The following is a 15992-nucleotide window of genomic DNA, read 5'->3' as shown; positions in this document are numbered from 1 at the left end:
TTTACTTGAGATAAATAAAATGTAATATGATAAAATAAATATGAGAAAATAAAATAAAATGCGAAAACGTAATATTTATGTGGTTCGACAAAAGTTTATGTCTACAGACCAAGAAAGCAAAAAATTTATTAACAAAATAAGAGAATTACAAAGCAAAAAATTCATTAACAAAATAAGAGAATTACAAAATAAATGTAGTGAATAACACTCAAATTAATTTATCTAAACTCATATTATTTTTCTCTCACGTAATAAAATCCAAAAATTTCACATAATTTTTCTCTCTAACTTATTGTATTTAAATTTCACAAGCTAATATGTATATATAGGGAGTGAGGAAGTCGATCCCTTAATCTGCCGTTTTTGAATTTCCTTCATAATGAAAGAATTAATAATTTCCTTTATGAAGAAGAATTTACAGTATAGATGGCACATTAATGAAAAAATCAATAAGAAAATATCACATCAATTCATAATTTTCCAAGCATGATGCTGGCATATATGCATCAAAGTGAGATTTACTAAATTTAAGACACCGATTATAAATTTCTACCTTAACTTGAATTTTTCACAATCCAAAATTAATTGAATTTTCTCCTCCTTCTCAACTACATTCTTTAGACCTTAATTCTGATAAATACCAATCAAGTCCAAGCAATGTTTGAACTTGCTAACAGTGAGAGATTTAATCATCATATCGGATGTATTATCTGCAGTATCAATTTTTTTAACTAAAATATTACTCTGACTAATAATATCACCAACAAAATGATATCTTATATCAATGTGTTTTGTCCATTCATGAAATATTTGATCCTTTGTCAAATGAATAGCACTTTGGCTACTGCAATGGACAACAATCACCTATTGATATATACTGAGCTCACCAAATAAACTTCCTAATCAAATAGCTTCCTTTATAGCCTTAGCTACTGCCATATACTCTGCTTCAGTAGTAGATAATATAATTGTAGACTGTAAAGTAGCTTTTCAGCTAATAGCAGAATTGCCAAGAGTGAACACATAACCAGTAATAGATCTTCTTTTATCCAAATCGCATACATAATCTGAATCAACATTAACCAACTACATTGCTCTTGCTACTTCTAAATTGTAAACAATAATTTGTAGTGCCTGGCAAATATCTCAAAATCCATTTTACTGCTTGCCAATGTTCTTTTCCTGGATTAGACATGAATTTGCTAACTACACCACCTGCATGTGAAATATCAGGCAAGTACAAACCATAGCATATATAACACTACTAACAACATTAGAGTAAGAAATATATGACATATATTCAATATCTTTTTCTGACTAAGGTGATAATGCAGTTAAGAATCTAAAATGACTACCAAGTAGAGTACTTACAGATTTCGTATTTTTCATGCCAAAATGCTCCAAAACTTTCTCAATATAACTCTTCTAAGTTAAACATAAAATATTTGTAGTTCTATTTCTCTTAATCTTCATACCCAAAATTTTCTTGGTTGCTCCCAAATTCTTCATTTCAAATTCACCACTCAAGTCATTCTTTAATTTGTTGATCTCAGATATATTCTTGGCAGCAATGAGCATATCATCAACATACAATAATAAATAAATAAATGAGTTATAAGTAAGTTTTCTAAAGTATACACAACTGTCAAACTAGCACATTGAATAGTTGTGTCGAACCATAAAAGAGTTGAATCGTTTATTTTCAAACTATACAATGACTTCTTTAGCAACCAAACATGGTCTTCTTTTCCTTCAACTTCAAAGCCCTCAAGTTGTTGCATATAAATCTTCTCCTCGAGCTCACCATGCTAGAAGGCAGTTTTAGCATCCAATTGTTCTAGCTCTAAATCACACATAGCAACTAATGCAAGCAAAACACTGAAAGAGTTATGTTTAACAACAGGTGAGAAAATATCACTGAAGTCAATTCCACGAACTTGACTATAACCCTTTGCAACCAATTTTGTCTTATATCTAGCATCTTCAACACTTGGAATGCCCCCTTTCTTCTTGAAGACCCATTTGCATCCACTAGTCTTCTTATTTTGTGGTAGTTTGACCAATTCCCAAGTCTTGTTCTTGTAGAGAGATCCCATCTCCTCTTGCATGGCAACTAGCCATTTAGTTGAATCATCACAAGAGATTACCTCTTAATATGTGGAAGGTTCACCACCGACTTCTGTTTATTGTGCTATCGACATTGCAAGAGGAACACAATTTATAGTAAGCAACCTGTTAGAAACTTTTCTCTGCCTTTTGGGTTAGACTCTCTTCTTGTTGTGATATTTCTAACTGAATAGGAGAAGACAACTGAACCAGGATTTATTGTGAAGACTCAACATGTGTAGGTGCAGACTCCACCTTGAACTCCACCCAATTAACCGGATTCGTTGGACTCGTGCTTAGCTCCACAACTGAATCTTTTGAACTTGAATCTGATGAAGTAGGCGATTTAAGCATCTCATATTCATTAAATATGACATCTCTGCTGATCACTAACTTTGGCAGATCATGATCTGGAAGCCATACTTTATATCTCTTTACACCATATGGGTAGACAATAAAAATACCTTTTGTGGATCTAGACTCCAATTTTTCACTATTGGTGTAACGACCCGAAAATCGGACCGCTACCGGCGCTAGGATCCAGGTCGACTTAAGGTCGCCGGGACCCGTAGCAAGCCTGCTATACTCTCTATGTACCTGTAAAATCCCATACATGATCATACATTTTCTGTAAAAACATAAAACTGTTCTCTGAACCAAGGCTCAACCTGTGCATGCACTATCTCTGTACTACAGAATCCCTTACTAGAGCTTGCTCTAGACAGGTTAAACTCATACATGTTAGCCTGGTTTTCACATACTCATAAAAACATTTACATAAAACAAACCATGTACACAAAAGGGATTTACCATACATATGGGTCAAGCACACTAAACTCTCTATAAAGCTAATACATCTCGTTACAAGAGTACATGTCTACACTATGCTATTACAAAACTCTTTACTCTTCCTGTACCCTGCTGAACTTCCCCTGACCTCTGATCCTGCAAGACTGGGAGTAAGGAGAGGGATGAGCTACTAGAGCCCAGTGAGTAGAACAGATCAAACATGTCAATAAAACATGCTCACATGGAATGCATCACATCACAAGTAAATCACCCATCTCAGACGGACTGATTCAAAATTCCCTCAACTGTGCCCGGCCCGCGAAGGAGGTCCTCAGGACTTTATTACGCACCCTAGGGTTCCCTGTGCCCGGCCCTCTCAGGGCTCCTCAGGACTTTACTACGAGGGCTAATGAATCCACTATGTCCGATCCGTACAAGCATAGAATAATGCAATACGTCACATTAGTGTAGTCTAATGCACTCAACCTATTACATATCATGATGCATGGAAACATGCTAAAAGCATTTCATTTCTCAATTTAAAACCTTAAGTTTAGGTCCACTCACCTCTGGCTGACTCTGAACTGACTCTGAATACTCTGAAGCAGTGCTCACTGCTGCTCTCTTCGGTTCCTCTGGTCCGTTCCTACACAGGTGGACTCAAATGAGGGACCAAACTAGCTCAAGAACAACTCTATAAAACTCCCTAAAAACCCCCTAAAACATCCGAAAACAATCACATAAAACATGCAAAAGAAGGCTGGACAGGGCACTTTCGGCGGCAGGTTTGGCTGCCGAAAGTCCCTTCCAGAGTCGAAACTCAAGCACTTTCGGTGGTACTTCGGCTGCCGAAAGTCCTCTCCAGAGACGAAAGTCCCCAACTTTCGGCGGCACCTTCGGCGGCCGAAACCCCCCTCCAGAGCCGAAAGTCTAAACTTTCGGGGGCAAGCTTAGGCACGCTTAGGCTACACATAGTCGATTCCCATAGCAGAGGATCCCTTTGTTGTCAAATCTGAACTCTGCAATGTTGCCTGACTGAACAGTCCTGGCAATTTTAACTAACTCAAGGTCCTCATGCTGTTTCTGAGCCACCTGCTCCAGAAACACTGGTATCACTCGCATCTGTGCTATCAACGCACCTGTACCAGACAACTCAAGCTGTAGCCCTTCGTCGATGAGCTTATAAAACTCCATCACCACTGGTCTTCTCTCTTCTGCTATATGGGACAAATTGCCAAGTGATTTCCGGCTGAGGGTGTCTGCCACAACATTCGCCTTACCCGGATGATACTGGATCCTGCAATCATAGTCACTGAGCAGTTCCACCCATCTTTTCTGCCTCAAATTAAGCTCTTTCTGACTCAAGATGTACTGTAAACTCTTGTGATCGGTGAAGATCTCGCATTTAACCCCATAAAGGTAATGCCTCCATATCTTGAGTGCAAAGATAACTACTGCCATCTCTAGGTCATGGGTGGGGTAATTCAACTCGTGCTTCTTTAGCTGTCTAGAAGCATAAGCAATCATCCTGTCATTCTGCATCAAAACACAACCCAGTCCCACTCTGGACGCATCACAGAACACTATGAAGTCCTCATTACTGACTGGCAGAGCTAACACCGGTGCTGATGTTAATCTTCTCTTTAGCTCTTCAAAGCTCTCTTCACATTGGTCCGACCACACGAACCTCTGGTTTTTCTGTGTCAATTTGGTCATAGGAGCAGCAATCTTTGAGAAGTCCTGAACGAACCTCCTGTAGTAACCTGCCGAACCCAAAAACCTTTTAATCTCTATCACTGTAGTGGGTCTGGGCCAGTTAGCTACAGCCTCTATCTTCTTGGGGTCTACCTCAATGCCTTCTGCTGATACCACATGCCCTAAGAATGAAATGCTCCTCAACCAAAACTCATTCTTAGAGAACTTGGCATACAAGCCATGCTCTCTCAGAGTCTGCAGAACTATCTTCAGATGCTGGGCATGCTCCTCTGCATCTCTGGAATACACTAGGATATCATCGATAAAGACAATAACAAAGTGATCCAGATACTCGCTGAAGACTCGGTTCATGAGGTCCATGAATGCTGCAGGGGCATTAGTCAACCCGAACGGCATTACTAAGAACTCATAATGCCCATATCTAGTCCTGAAAGCTGTCTTTGGCATATCTGCTTCTCTGACTCTCAACTGATGATACCCGGACCTCAGATCTATTTTTGAAAAATAACCTGCTCCAGCTAGCTGGTCAAATAGATCATCGATCCTAGGCAGGGGATACTTATTCTTGGTAGTGACCTTGTTCAACTGCTTGTAATCGATACAAAGTCTGAGGGATCCATCCTTCTTTCTGACAAACAGTACTGGAGCACCCCAAGGTGAGGTACTAGGGCGGATGAAACCCTTATCTACCAATTCTTGCAGCTGCTCTTTCAGCTCTTTTAACTCTGCTGGCGCCATCCTGTAGGGAGGAATAGAGATAGGTCTGGTACCAGGCAGCAATTCTATTTCAAACTCTATCTCCCTAGCAGGTGGTAGTCCTGGAAGCTCGTCTGGGAAGACGTCTGGAAATTCTCGGACTACTGGTACTGAGGCTGGTTCCCTAACCTGTCTATTTAGCTCTCTCACATGAGTTAGAAACCCCTGAAAACCCTTCCTAAGCAAACGACGAGCCTGAAGGGCTGAGATCAAACCTCTAGGTGTCCCCCTCCTGTCTCCTCTGAAGACACACTCTGACCCATCCTGATCTCTGAGACTAAATACCTTGTCTCTACAGTCCAAGATAGCACCATATGTAGATAGTCAATCCATCCCTAGAATGACATCAAAATCCGTCAAATCTAGAACCACTAGGTCAGCTGGAAGGCATCTACCCTCTATGAACACTGGACTGAAGCAACAGACTGACACTGCCACTGATGGGTCACATTTGGGTCCACTGACCCAGAGAGGGCACTCTAACTCAGAGATCATCAGACCCAATCTCTCCATGGCTCTCGAAGCAATAAAAGAGTGAGAAGCACCGGGGTCCATCAAAGCATACACCTCGGAACACCCAATGATGAGGTTACCTGACACCACTGTGTTCGACGTGTTTGCCTCCTCTTGTGTCACAGTGAAGATCCGTGCTGGGGCTACAGGACCTTCACCTCGGGAACCTGCTGCTGAAGATGAGGCTGACCCTCTCTCTCTACCTCTGCCACTATTCTGAGGCATGGCTGGAGCTGCTGGCTGTGCCACACTGCCTGAGCTCATCTGCTGGGATGGTGCCATAAAGGTCACTTGAGGACATTCCCGAGCAAAATGTCCCTCTTGCCCACACTTATAGCAGGCTGTAGATCCCATCCGAAAAACTCCTTTGTGCGGCCTTCCACATCTCATGCACACTGTACTGCCTGTGCCAGAGCTTGAGCCAATACCCATTCCCAGACTAGACTTGATCTTATTCCAGAACTTGCCCTTCTTAGCTTTAAACCTTTCTCCCTTCTTGCTGCCAGAAGCTGCTGCACTGGGGGTCTTAGAACCCGAAGATTGTGCCACATGCTGTTTTACTATTTCCTGAATAATGGCACTCGCCTCCATCTTCCTGGCGGCATCTACTATTTCTCTGCTGGAAGAATCAAGAAGGAATACCTGGGATGCAGTCTCATGGTATATCTCCTTGCCTTCTTTTGGTCAGTGTCATAAGCCTGACCCACATACTGAAGCAATTCCAGGAACTTATCTGTGTATTCATCTACACTCATCTCTTCAGTCTGCCTCAACTGCTCAAATTCTATCACTTTCATTTTCCTAGAACTGTCAGGAAAAGCCCACCCAGCAAATTCATTGACGAACTCTTCCCATGACATGCTGTCCAACCTGGGGTCCACATAACTCTTGAACCACTCTCGAGCTTTCTTACATTTGAGTGTGAACCTTGCCATCTCGATGGCTCTGCTATCATCAGCTCCTAACTCATCGGTTATCATCTTAACCATTCTGAGGTACTCAAAGGGATCATCTCCCGTATTGAACTTGGGAGCATCCAACTTCAGATACTCTGTCATTTTCATTTTACTGCCCCCAGCTGAGCTAGGTTGAGGTGCTTGGACAACAGGAGCTACTGGTTCTGGTGGTGGAGGTGCTGTATCTCTGGGATCAGGATGTGCTGAACTGGGATGGAAAGGTGTGGGTGGATACATGGGATATGGTGGGTAAAAAGGAGGATAAGGCATATAAGGCATGTAGGTAGGATATGGGGTAAAGCTAGAGTAATCCGACGTACCCCCTATCGGATACCCTGGGCCCTGTGGAAAGGGTGGATAACCAAACCCCGAGGCCTGAGCACCTCCTTGCGACTCTCCCATACCCTCTTCAGACCTGTCCATACCCATGCTTTCCTCTCTTGGCTGATCCACATCCATAGCCTCCCTCACTTCCTCTGACCTTCCTCCTCTCTCTGTTCCTCTTCTGCTCTCGTCAAAAGACCTTCTAGGGTCCCTTGATGTACCCTCCCTGCTTGATCTCTGTGACATCCCCTTGGCAATGCAGGAGGACGAGAATCTGACCCCTCATTCACTGGTGGGACTCCAGTCAATCGTGCAGATCGACGAGTTCCTCTCATCTTAACTTTCTGGAAAACAACACATAACAGCATATATCAGCATCAACATATAAACATCACACAACAACAATGCACATGCTTAAATCATGGCATTCATGACGCAACATCCTATCCTAGTGGACATGATTTCCTATTGTGCTTGACCTACTCTAACTTTTATGAGCCCGACACTCTATCTAGGTCCGACCATATGAACCTAGGGCTCTGATACCAATCTGTAACGACCCAAAAATCAGACCGCTACCGGCGCTAGGATCCAGGTCAACTTAAGGTCGCCGGGACCCGTAGCAAGCCTGCTATACTCTCTGTGTACCTGTAAAATCCCATACATGATCATACATTTTCTGTAAAAACATAAAACTGTTATCTGAACCAAGGCTCAACCTATGCATGCACTATCTCTGTACTACAGAACCCCTTTCTAGAGCTTGCTCTAGACGGGTTAAACTCATACATGTTAGCCTGGTTTTCACATACTCATAAAAACATTTACATAAAACAAACCATGTACACAAAAGGGATTTACCATACATATGGGTCAAGCACACTAAACTCTATACAAAGCTAATACATCTCGTTACAAGAGTACATGTCCACACTATGCTATTACAAAACTCTTTACTCTTCCTGTACCCTGCTGAACTTCCCCTGATCTCTGATCCTGCAAGACTGGGAGTAAGGAGAGGGATGAGCTACTAGAGCCCAGTGAGTAGAACAGATCAAACATGTCAATAAAACATGCTCACATGGAATGCATCACATCACAAGTAAATCACCCATCTCAGACGGACTGATTCAAAATTCCCTCAACTGTGCCCGGCCCGCGAAGGAGCTCCTCAGGACTTTATTACGCACCCTAGGGTGCCCTGTGCCCGGCCCTCTCAGGGCTCCTTAGGACTTTACTACGAGGGCTAATGAATCCACTATGTCCGATCCGTACAAGCATAGAATAATGCAATGCGTCACATTAGTGTAGTCTAATGCACTCAACCTATTACATATCATGATGCATGGAAACATGCTAAAAGCATTTCATTTCTCAATTTAAAACCTTAAGTTTAGGTCCACTCACCTCTGACTGACTCTGAACTGACTCTGAATACTCTGAAGCAGTGCTCACTGCTGCTCTCTTCGGTTCCTCTGGTCCGTTCCTACACAGGTGGACTCAAATGAGGGACCAAACTAGCTCAAGAACAACTCTATAAAACTCCCTAAAAACTCCCTAAAACATCCGAAAATAATCACATAAAACATGCAAAAGAAGGCTGGACAGGGCACTTTCGGCGGCAGGTTCGGCGGCCGAAAGTCCCTTCCAGAGCTGAAACTCAAGCACTTTCGGCGGCACTTCGGCTGCCGAAAGTCCTCTCCAGAGACGAAAGTCCCCAACCTTCGGCGGCATCTTCGACGGCCGAAACCCCCCTCCAGAGCCGAAAGTCCAAACTTTCGGGGGCAAGCTTAGGCACGCTTAGGCAGCCGAAACCACCTCCTTAGCATGTTCGGCGGCCGAACCTTCCTTCGACGGCCGAAACTGGATTCTCCAGTAAGGCAGAACCTTCTTCTGCTTCATGCAAATCTTACCCAACTTCACTCAAACATGCAAACCACAAGTCTACAACCTGCATATACTCAAGTATAGGCACAAATGGGTCCAAAACTAACTTAAAACCCCAACAAACATCACAACTCAACACATAAGCATGCTTTGACCACAAATCAACCAAAAGCTCAACTTAACCTAATCATGCATCTCTACCCATAAAACTCCATAAAACCTTCATAAATCAAGAAAAGAAGTTAAGGATCTTCACTTACCTCTTAGAAACAGGAAGATAAACGATCCCAATGTGGAGATATGGAGCAAATCACTTCCAAAGTCTCCAAACTTCAAAACTTTGATTTTTAGCTCAAAAGCTTCAAAACAACATAAAACTCATCAACACTTTGAAAGATTGAAAGAAAACATGAAGATCACCTAAGGAAGCTCATGGTCTCACCTTGTCTGTGAAAATGGAAGAAATCTTATCCATCCACCGACCTAGGGCCTTTTATAGGTGACTGGCCAGACCACCTTCGGCGGCCTAACGTGATTCCAAACTCATGCATGTTCGGCGGCCGAACTTCACCTTCGGCGGCCGAACCTGGCATTTTTCCTTGGTGCTTTTCTTGCAAAAACTCATTTTCTTTACAACATGAACACATACTAAAATAAGTTATAAAACATACTTAAATACTTAGAAAACATAATTCTTACCCTTCTAGAGAATTCCGACATCCTGGATTCCACTGGAAAGTAGAATTCCGATGCCGGACTCTAGCTGGGTATTACAATTGGTATGAATATAAGCAGTACAACTAAATACTCTCAAATTAGAATAATCATGAGGGTTATCAGACCATACCTCTTCAAGAGTCTTTAATTCAATAGCTGTGGATGGAGAACGATTCACCAAATAGCAGGTTGTAGAAGCTGCTTCTGTCCAGAAATCTTGAGACAAGCCAGAATTAAACAATATGCAACAAACCTTTTCTTAAAAAGTTCTGTTAATGCGCTCTGTAACACCATTATGCTATGGAGTCCCTCTAACTGTGAGATATCTGACAATGCCTTCATCTTTGTAAAACTTGTTAAATTCACTTTCGCAAAACTCTAATCCGTTATCTATACAGAGTCTATTAATCTTCTTTCTTGTTTGCTTTTCAACCAAAGTCTTCCACTGCTTAAAAGTAGCAAACACATCATTCTTGTATTTTAAAAAATAAACCCATACCTTCCTGGAGTAGTCATCAATGGAAGTAAGCATGTACCGAGCACTATCTTTAGAAGGAACACGAGCAGGCCCCCAAAAATTTGAATGGATATAATCCAAAGTACCTTTAGTTTTGTGTATTGCAGTATAAAAACTGACTCGCTTCTATTTACTAAAGATACAATATTCATAAAACTCTAATTTAGATGTACTCTAGCCATAAAAAAGACCCTGTTTGCTTAAGATTTTCAAATTTCTTTCACTCATGTGTCCCAGCCTCATATGCCATAATTTTGTATTATCAGAATCTATTATTGAAGAAGAGACAGCAACAGTACATATTTCAACAGATGCTTATACTACATATAATCTACTAATTAGTTGACCTTTCATCACAGTAAGAGCACCCTTCACAACCTTCACAAAATCTCCATCTCCGATGAATGTATAACCACCCATTGCTAGTGTGCTTAAAGAGGAGATTTTTCCTAATGTCTGGAATATGTAGAATGTCAATCAATGTCCTAATTACTCCATCGTACATTTTGAGCTTGACTGTACCGATTCCTCGAACCTCGCAAGATTCATCATTAGCCATCAACACAATATCGACAATAGGCTCATAAGTAGAGAATCCCTCTTTATTGACACACATATGAAATGAGGTAGCAATATCTAAGTACTAATTTTGCTTGGATCTTGGTATAGTTCCAGTAACAAAATGAATATTAGAAACGACAACATCTTCCACCATACTAGCTTCAACAGGCTTGTTCTGGTCAATTTTATTGTTTTGCTTATTTTTCAACTTGAAGAAATCAGTCTTTATGTGTCCCTTTTTCTTACAATAATTGCAAGTAATGTTTCTGTATCTGGATTTTGATCTTGATTTGGGTCTGTTACTGGCAAAATCTCTATTGGCAGGCCTTCCTCTAACAATATTTTTGGAAATAAGCTCTTTATCCATAAGCTCTTTTGAGAATAAAGCTGACTTAACCTCCTCAGTCAATGTTGACTTACTAAAAATAAGAGTATCTCTAAAATGTTTATAAGACGAAGGTAAAGAAAGAAGCAGTATAAGAGCTTGGTCTTCCCCTTCATACTCAATATCCATATTTTTTAAATTTATTAAAATACAACTAAATTCATCAACGTGAGATTTTAGTGATGTACCTTCTGCTATAATAAGCATGTGCATATGATGCTTCGCGACTAATTTTATTGCAAGGTTCTTCATCATATATAGCGACCCAAGCTTAGTCCATAAACTTGTTATAGTCTTCTCATTAATGACTTATCGCAAAACCTCATCAGACAAACATAACTGAATGACAACTAAAGCTTTTTAATCCATCTCCTGCTTCTGATTATCAGTCATAGACTACGATAATTTTTACCTAACAGTGCTTTCTGCAACTCGTTCTGTGTCAAGATAGCCCGCATATTCACTTGTCATAAGGCAAAACTAATATTGCGATCAAATTTCTCCATGTCAAATTTTATCATAGCTATAACTAATCTCAAAATAAATATTAGACGTAGCTCTGATGCTAGTTTATTAAGGCTAGATTGAAAATATTTATTTGGGATGAATAAAATATGGCATAACAAAATAAATATGAAAAAATAAAATAAAAGGAGACAATACAATATTTATGTGATTTAGTAGAAGCCTATGTCCACGGGCGAAGGGGAGCAAAAAATTCACTAATAAAATAGGAGAATTACAAAATAAATATAGAGAATAATACTCAAATTAATTTATCCAAACTCACAATATTTTCCTCTCACCAAATAAAATCCAAAAAATCTCACATAATTTTTCTATCCAACTTAATGTATTTAAATTTCACAAGCTGATAGGAAGTAAAGAGGTGGACCAAGTCGGCCCCTTAATTTGCCATCTTTGAATTTCCTTCATGACGAAGGAATTTATAACTTCCTTCATGAAAAAGAATTTACAGCACATATGGCACATTGATGAAAAAACTAATAAGTAAATACCATATCAATTCATAATTTTCAAGTATGATATTGGCGTATATACATTAAAGTGAAAATTTACTAAATTCAAGGCACCGATTACACAAGATTTTAATTCGCTCAAACGTGATCGAAACCCAGTGTAAGAGTAGATTTCTAGTAGTAGCATGTAGTCGAAATTCAATTTTGGAGATTATCACTCAGATGTCTCTAGAGAAAATAATTGCAGACATTGGCATCGAAAGATGCTTGGATCAATTGAGCTTCCCTAACAACTTATACCCTTGCTCAACTAGCTCTCAAATGTTCCATTGAGCTGACGATGAGAAAAGTTTGTGAAGTGTGGATGTGTCCTCAACCAAAATTAAAAGAGAGAGAGGGGCTTTGAGGGAGAAACAATTTTGATAAAGAAGAAAAAGGAGAAGAAGACGAGGAGGGGAAAAGAAAAAAAAGGACAATGAAGAATGAGAAGAATAAGGAAAAAAAAAAGACTAAGAAAAAAAAGAAATAAGAACCTAACTAGTCAAACGTTTAAACATATAAAAATTGAATAATACGTTCTGTTTACTTATTTCGGTTTGGTTCGGTGTGACCAAAATTTTTCTGACTAAAATAGAATCAAACCGATTAAAAAAATATCAAGAAAATAAAACTAAACTAAATCATACTAATTTCAGAACCAAACTAAAATTTTAATTTAGATCAATTCGAAGATTTTTTTATCAGCCTTACCAAAAGATCATTGAATAACAAAATAAATTTTAAAGCATTTGTTACTCTTTTTATTTTATAATTTTTGTCGATCTTGCTTTTTTTATACATATTAAGAAATATAATTTTTTTTATTAATTTTTTAATTATATCCATCGTAAATATATTAAGTTTTATAAGATATTTTATGATATTTTTTGAAAATAAAATAAAAATAAATAGGATTACAATAGTAAATTTATATGTCACTGTAATTTAAAAAAGAAAAATGTAGAATAATTTTAAAACAACTAAAAAATAAAAATAGAAAAAATTATGAGACAAAAATAATATTAAATTTATTCTTATTAAGAAAAAAAGACCAGTTCTAAGTGAGTAATATATTTTTTTAATTAAAAGATAAAATTATAGTAAATATTTAATTTATAATTTAATATTCATTTGATTAGTCGAAAAACATTTTTTACTTTTATAATAGATTTAAAGTATTTAGCCAATAAATTTTAGAATAAAAATTCAATTAATTATGATTCATAGCAATTAAAATTAGTTCTAAATTAAGTTAAATATATTTTAATTATGATAAAATAATCAATTAATAGTATTTGAGAGTAAGTATATTGTTTTAATTTTATTAATGAGTTTAAAATCACTTAATATAATTATTATATCATGTTATTTAAATTTTTTGTAGTTTAATTAATAAGTTTGTTTTAATAGATAATTTTAGTTATTTTATATGTATTAATTTAATAAAAATAATAATTTGATTAGATAGATAATTCTAAATTTTTCAAATTATTCAAAATAATTTAATTTAAAAATAAAATAAAAAATAGTTAATCAAATCTTAATTTAATTGAACTATTTATTACAATAAATTCATATAGGTTTTTATTATTTATAAAGATGTGAATGAGGAGAGAATTTTTGAACCCATTAAAATATTCTCATATATTTTTAATATTTATAAAATTTAATAAATAGATAAAAAAAAATCAACAACAGCGTATTAAAATGTTATGATAGGATTTTATAATGATAATTTAAAATTTTATTCAATAAATTTTTTATTTTTATAAATTTATTTAATTAAATTTAAAATATTATTTAAAAAATAAAATTTTTCATTAAAATAATAAATATATAAAATTGCATATATACTCGTGCAATGCAGTGCTGAAAAGTAGAGTGAGCATTCGGTCGGTTTGATTTAAAATCGAATCGAATCGAATAAATTAAAAACTAAAATTTTAGTGTTTATGAAAATCGAACCGAACTGATTTTGGTCAAAAACCGAATCGAACCGAACCGGTCTGATTCGGTTCGGTTTGATTAGTTTCAATTTTTAATAAATTTTTTTATTTTTTACACTTTATTTTTAATATTATAAAATTTAATTAAAATATTTTAATCTTAATATGATTTAATTTCTCTATATTATTGAAAAAATATATTATTATCACTAATCGATTCGGTTCGATTTTTTCGATTTTTTCTGATCAAAACCAAACCGAACCGAAATAATCGAGATTTCTGAAATTAAAAATAGAACCGAACTGAAATGTATAAAAAACTGAATCAAATTTTTAAATTGATTCGATTCGGTCAATTTTTTCAGTTTGAACCGAACACTGCTCACCCTAGTGAAAAGAAACTAGTTATATATAAAAGTGAGAAGGGTAGTAAATAATAAGATTATTTAAAGCATTCGTATTTATCTTTATAATAAAAATAATCTTTTATAAAAGAATTTTATATTATACTTAAAATATTCTTTTATTTTAGTTTATATTTTTTGAATTTTATTGTTATAAATAAATTTATATATATATATATAAATAATAAATTAGAATTAGACTGTGGTAATTATATATTTAAATTATTCATATGTAATATTATAATATTTTAATTTTTACAAGATATATAATCTTTATTATAAATATATAATTTTATATTATATTTAAAAGTGATATAATAAATATAAAAATATAAATTAGATAAAATTAAATGCATATAAAAATGGAATAGCGGTATATAGATTTACTAATGATGCCTTTAGATTTTTTTAGTTATTTACACTTATATTTAAATTTGAAAATAATAATATTATTATTTAAATTAATTTTAATTTTAATAAGAATATTTATAAATATATAAATTTATTAATATTTAAAAATTGTAAATTGAATAGATTATTATATATTCGAGTTTAAGATCTATTATATTTTTTTAATTAAAATTTAATAATACATATATTAAGATTTGTATCATTAATTGTGAAATAAATTTTTGGAAATTGAGATTTTATTTTGATAAAATTAAAAGAATTTAAATTTATATTTTATTACAATTTTTTATATTAAAATTTAATGTATAAAATTTTTTTAAGGATAAATATGAAGTTGCAAATTTCTAAATGAATTTTTTGTATGAAGTTGCAAAAATAGTTTTAAAAGTAATAGTTAAATTGTTTAATGGTGTTTATGGACTATTTAAATTTAAAAAAAACAAAATTTAAATCTAGAAAAAATGTGTTTAATAAGTAATAATTCAAGTCTGTAAAATTTTAAAAAATTTAAATATAAATCAAAATCAAATATTGCTTTAATGAATTATACACTACGAGATATAAAACAACAGATATAAATTATTATTTTATATATTTTAATTATAGTTATAAATTAATAATAACTGTTTCAAAACCGTTATATCTGTTTTAGCTATTAAATTTAAGTAATTATTTTTTTTGCAATAGATAAAAAATACAGTAAAAATTATAATTTTATGAATATAAAATAAATTTTTATTAAAATATATTATTATATAGTAAAAAACATGAAATATTTTTTATAATATTTTTAAATTAATATCAATTTTTTTAAAAGTAGTATTAAGCTGTAAAAATATTATTGCTTAAACTTTAAAATATAGTATTAATAGTTTAGACTATTCATATTTAAAAAAAAAATTTAAAAACTCATATTTAACATTTTACGTAAGTAAATTAACTTAACTTATAAAGTTTTATGCTTTAAATTGAATTTTAAATTGAG

The sequence above is a fragment of the Manihot esculenta genome, chromosome 7 (assembly GCF_001659605.2).
Source record: "Manihot esculenta cultivar AM560-2 chromosome 7, M.esculenta_v8, whole genome shotgun sequence".
In the NCBI taxonomy this organism is placed as follows: domain Eukaryota; kingdom Viridiplantae; phylum Streptophyta; class Magnoliopsida; order Malpighiales; family Euphorbiaceae; genus Manihot; species Manihot esculenta.
This window is presented reverse-complemented; position numbering follows the sequence as displayed.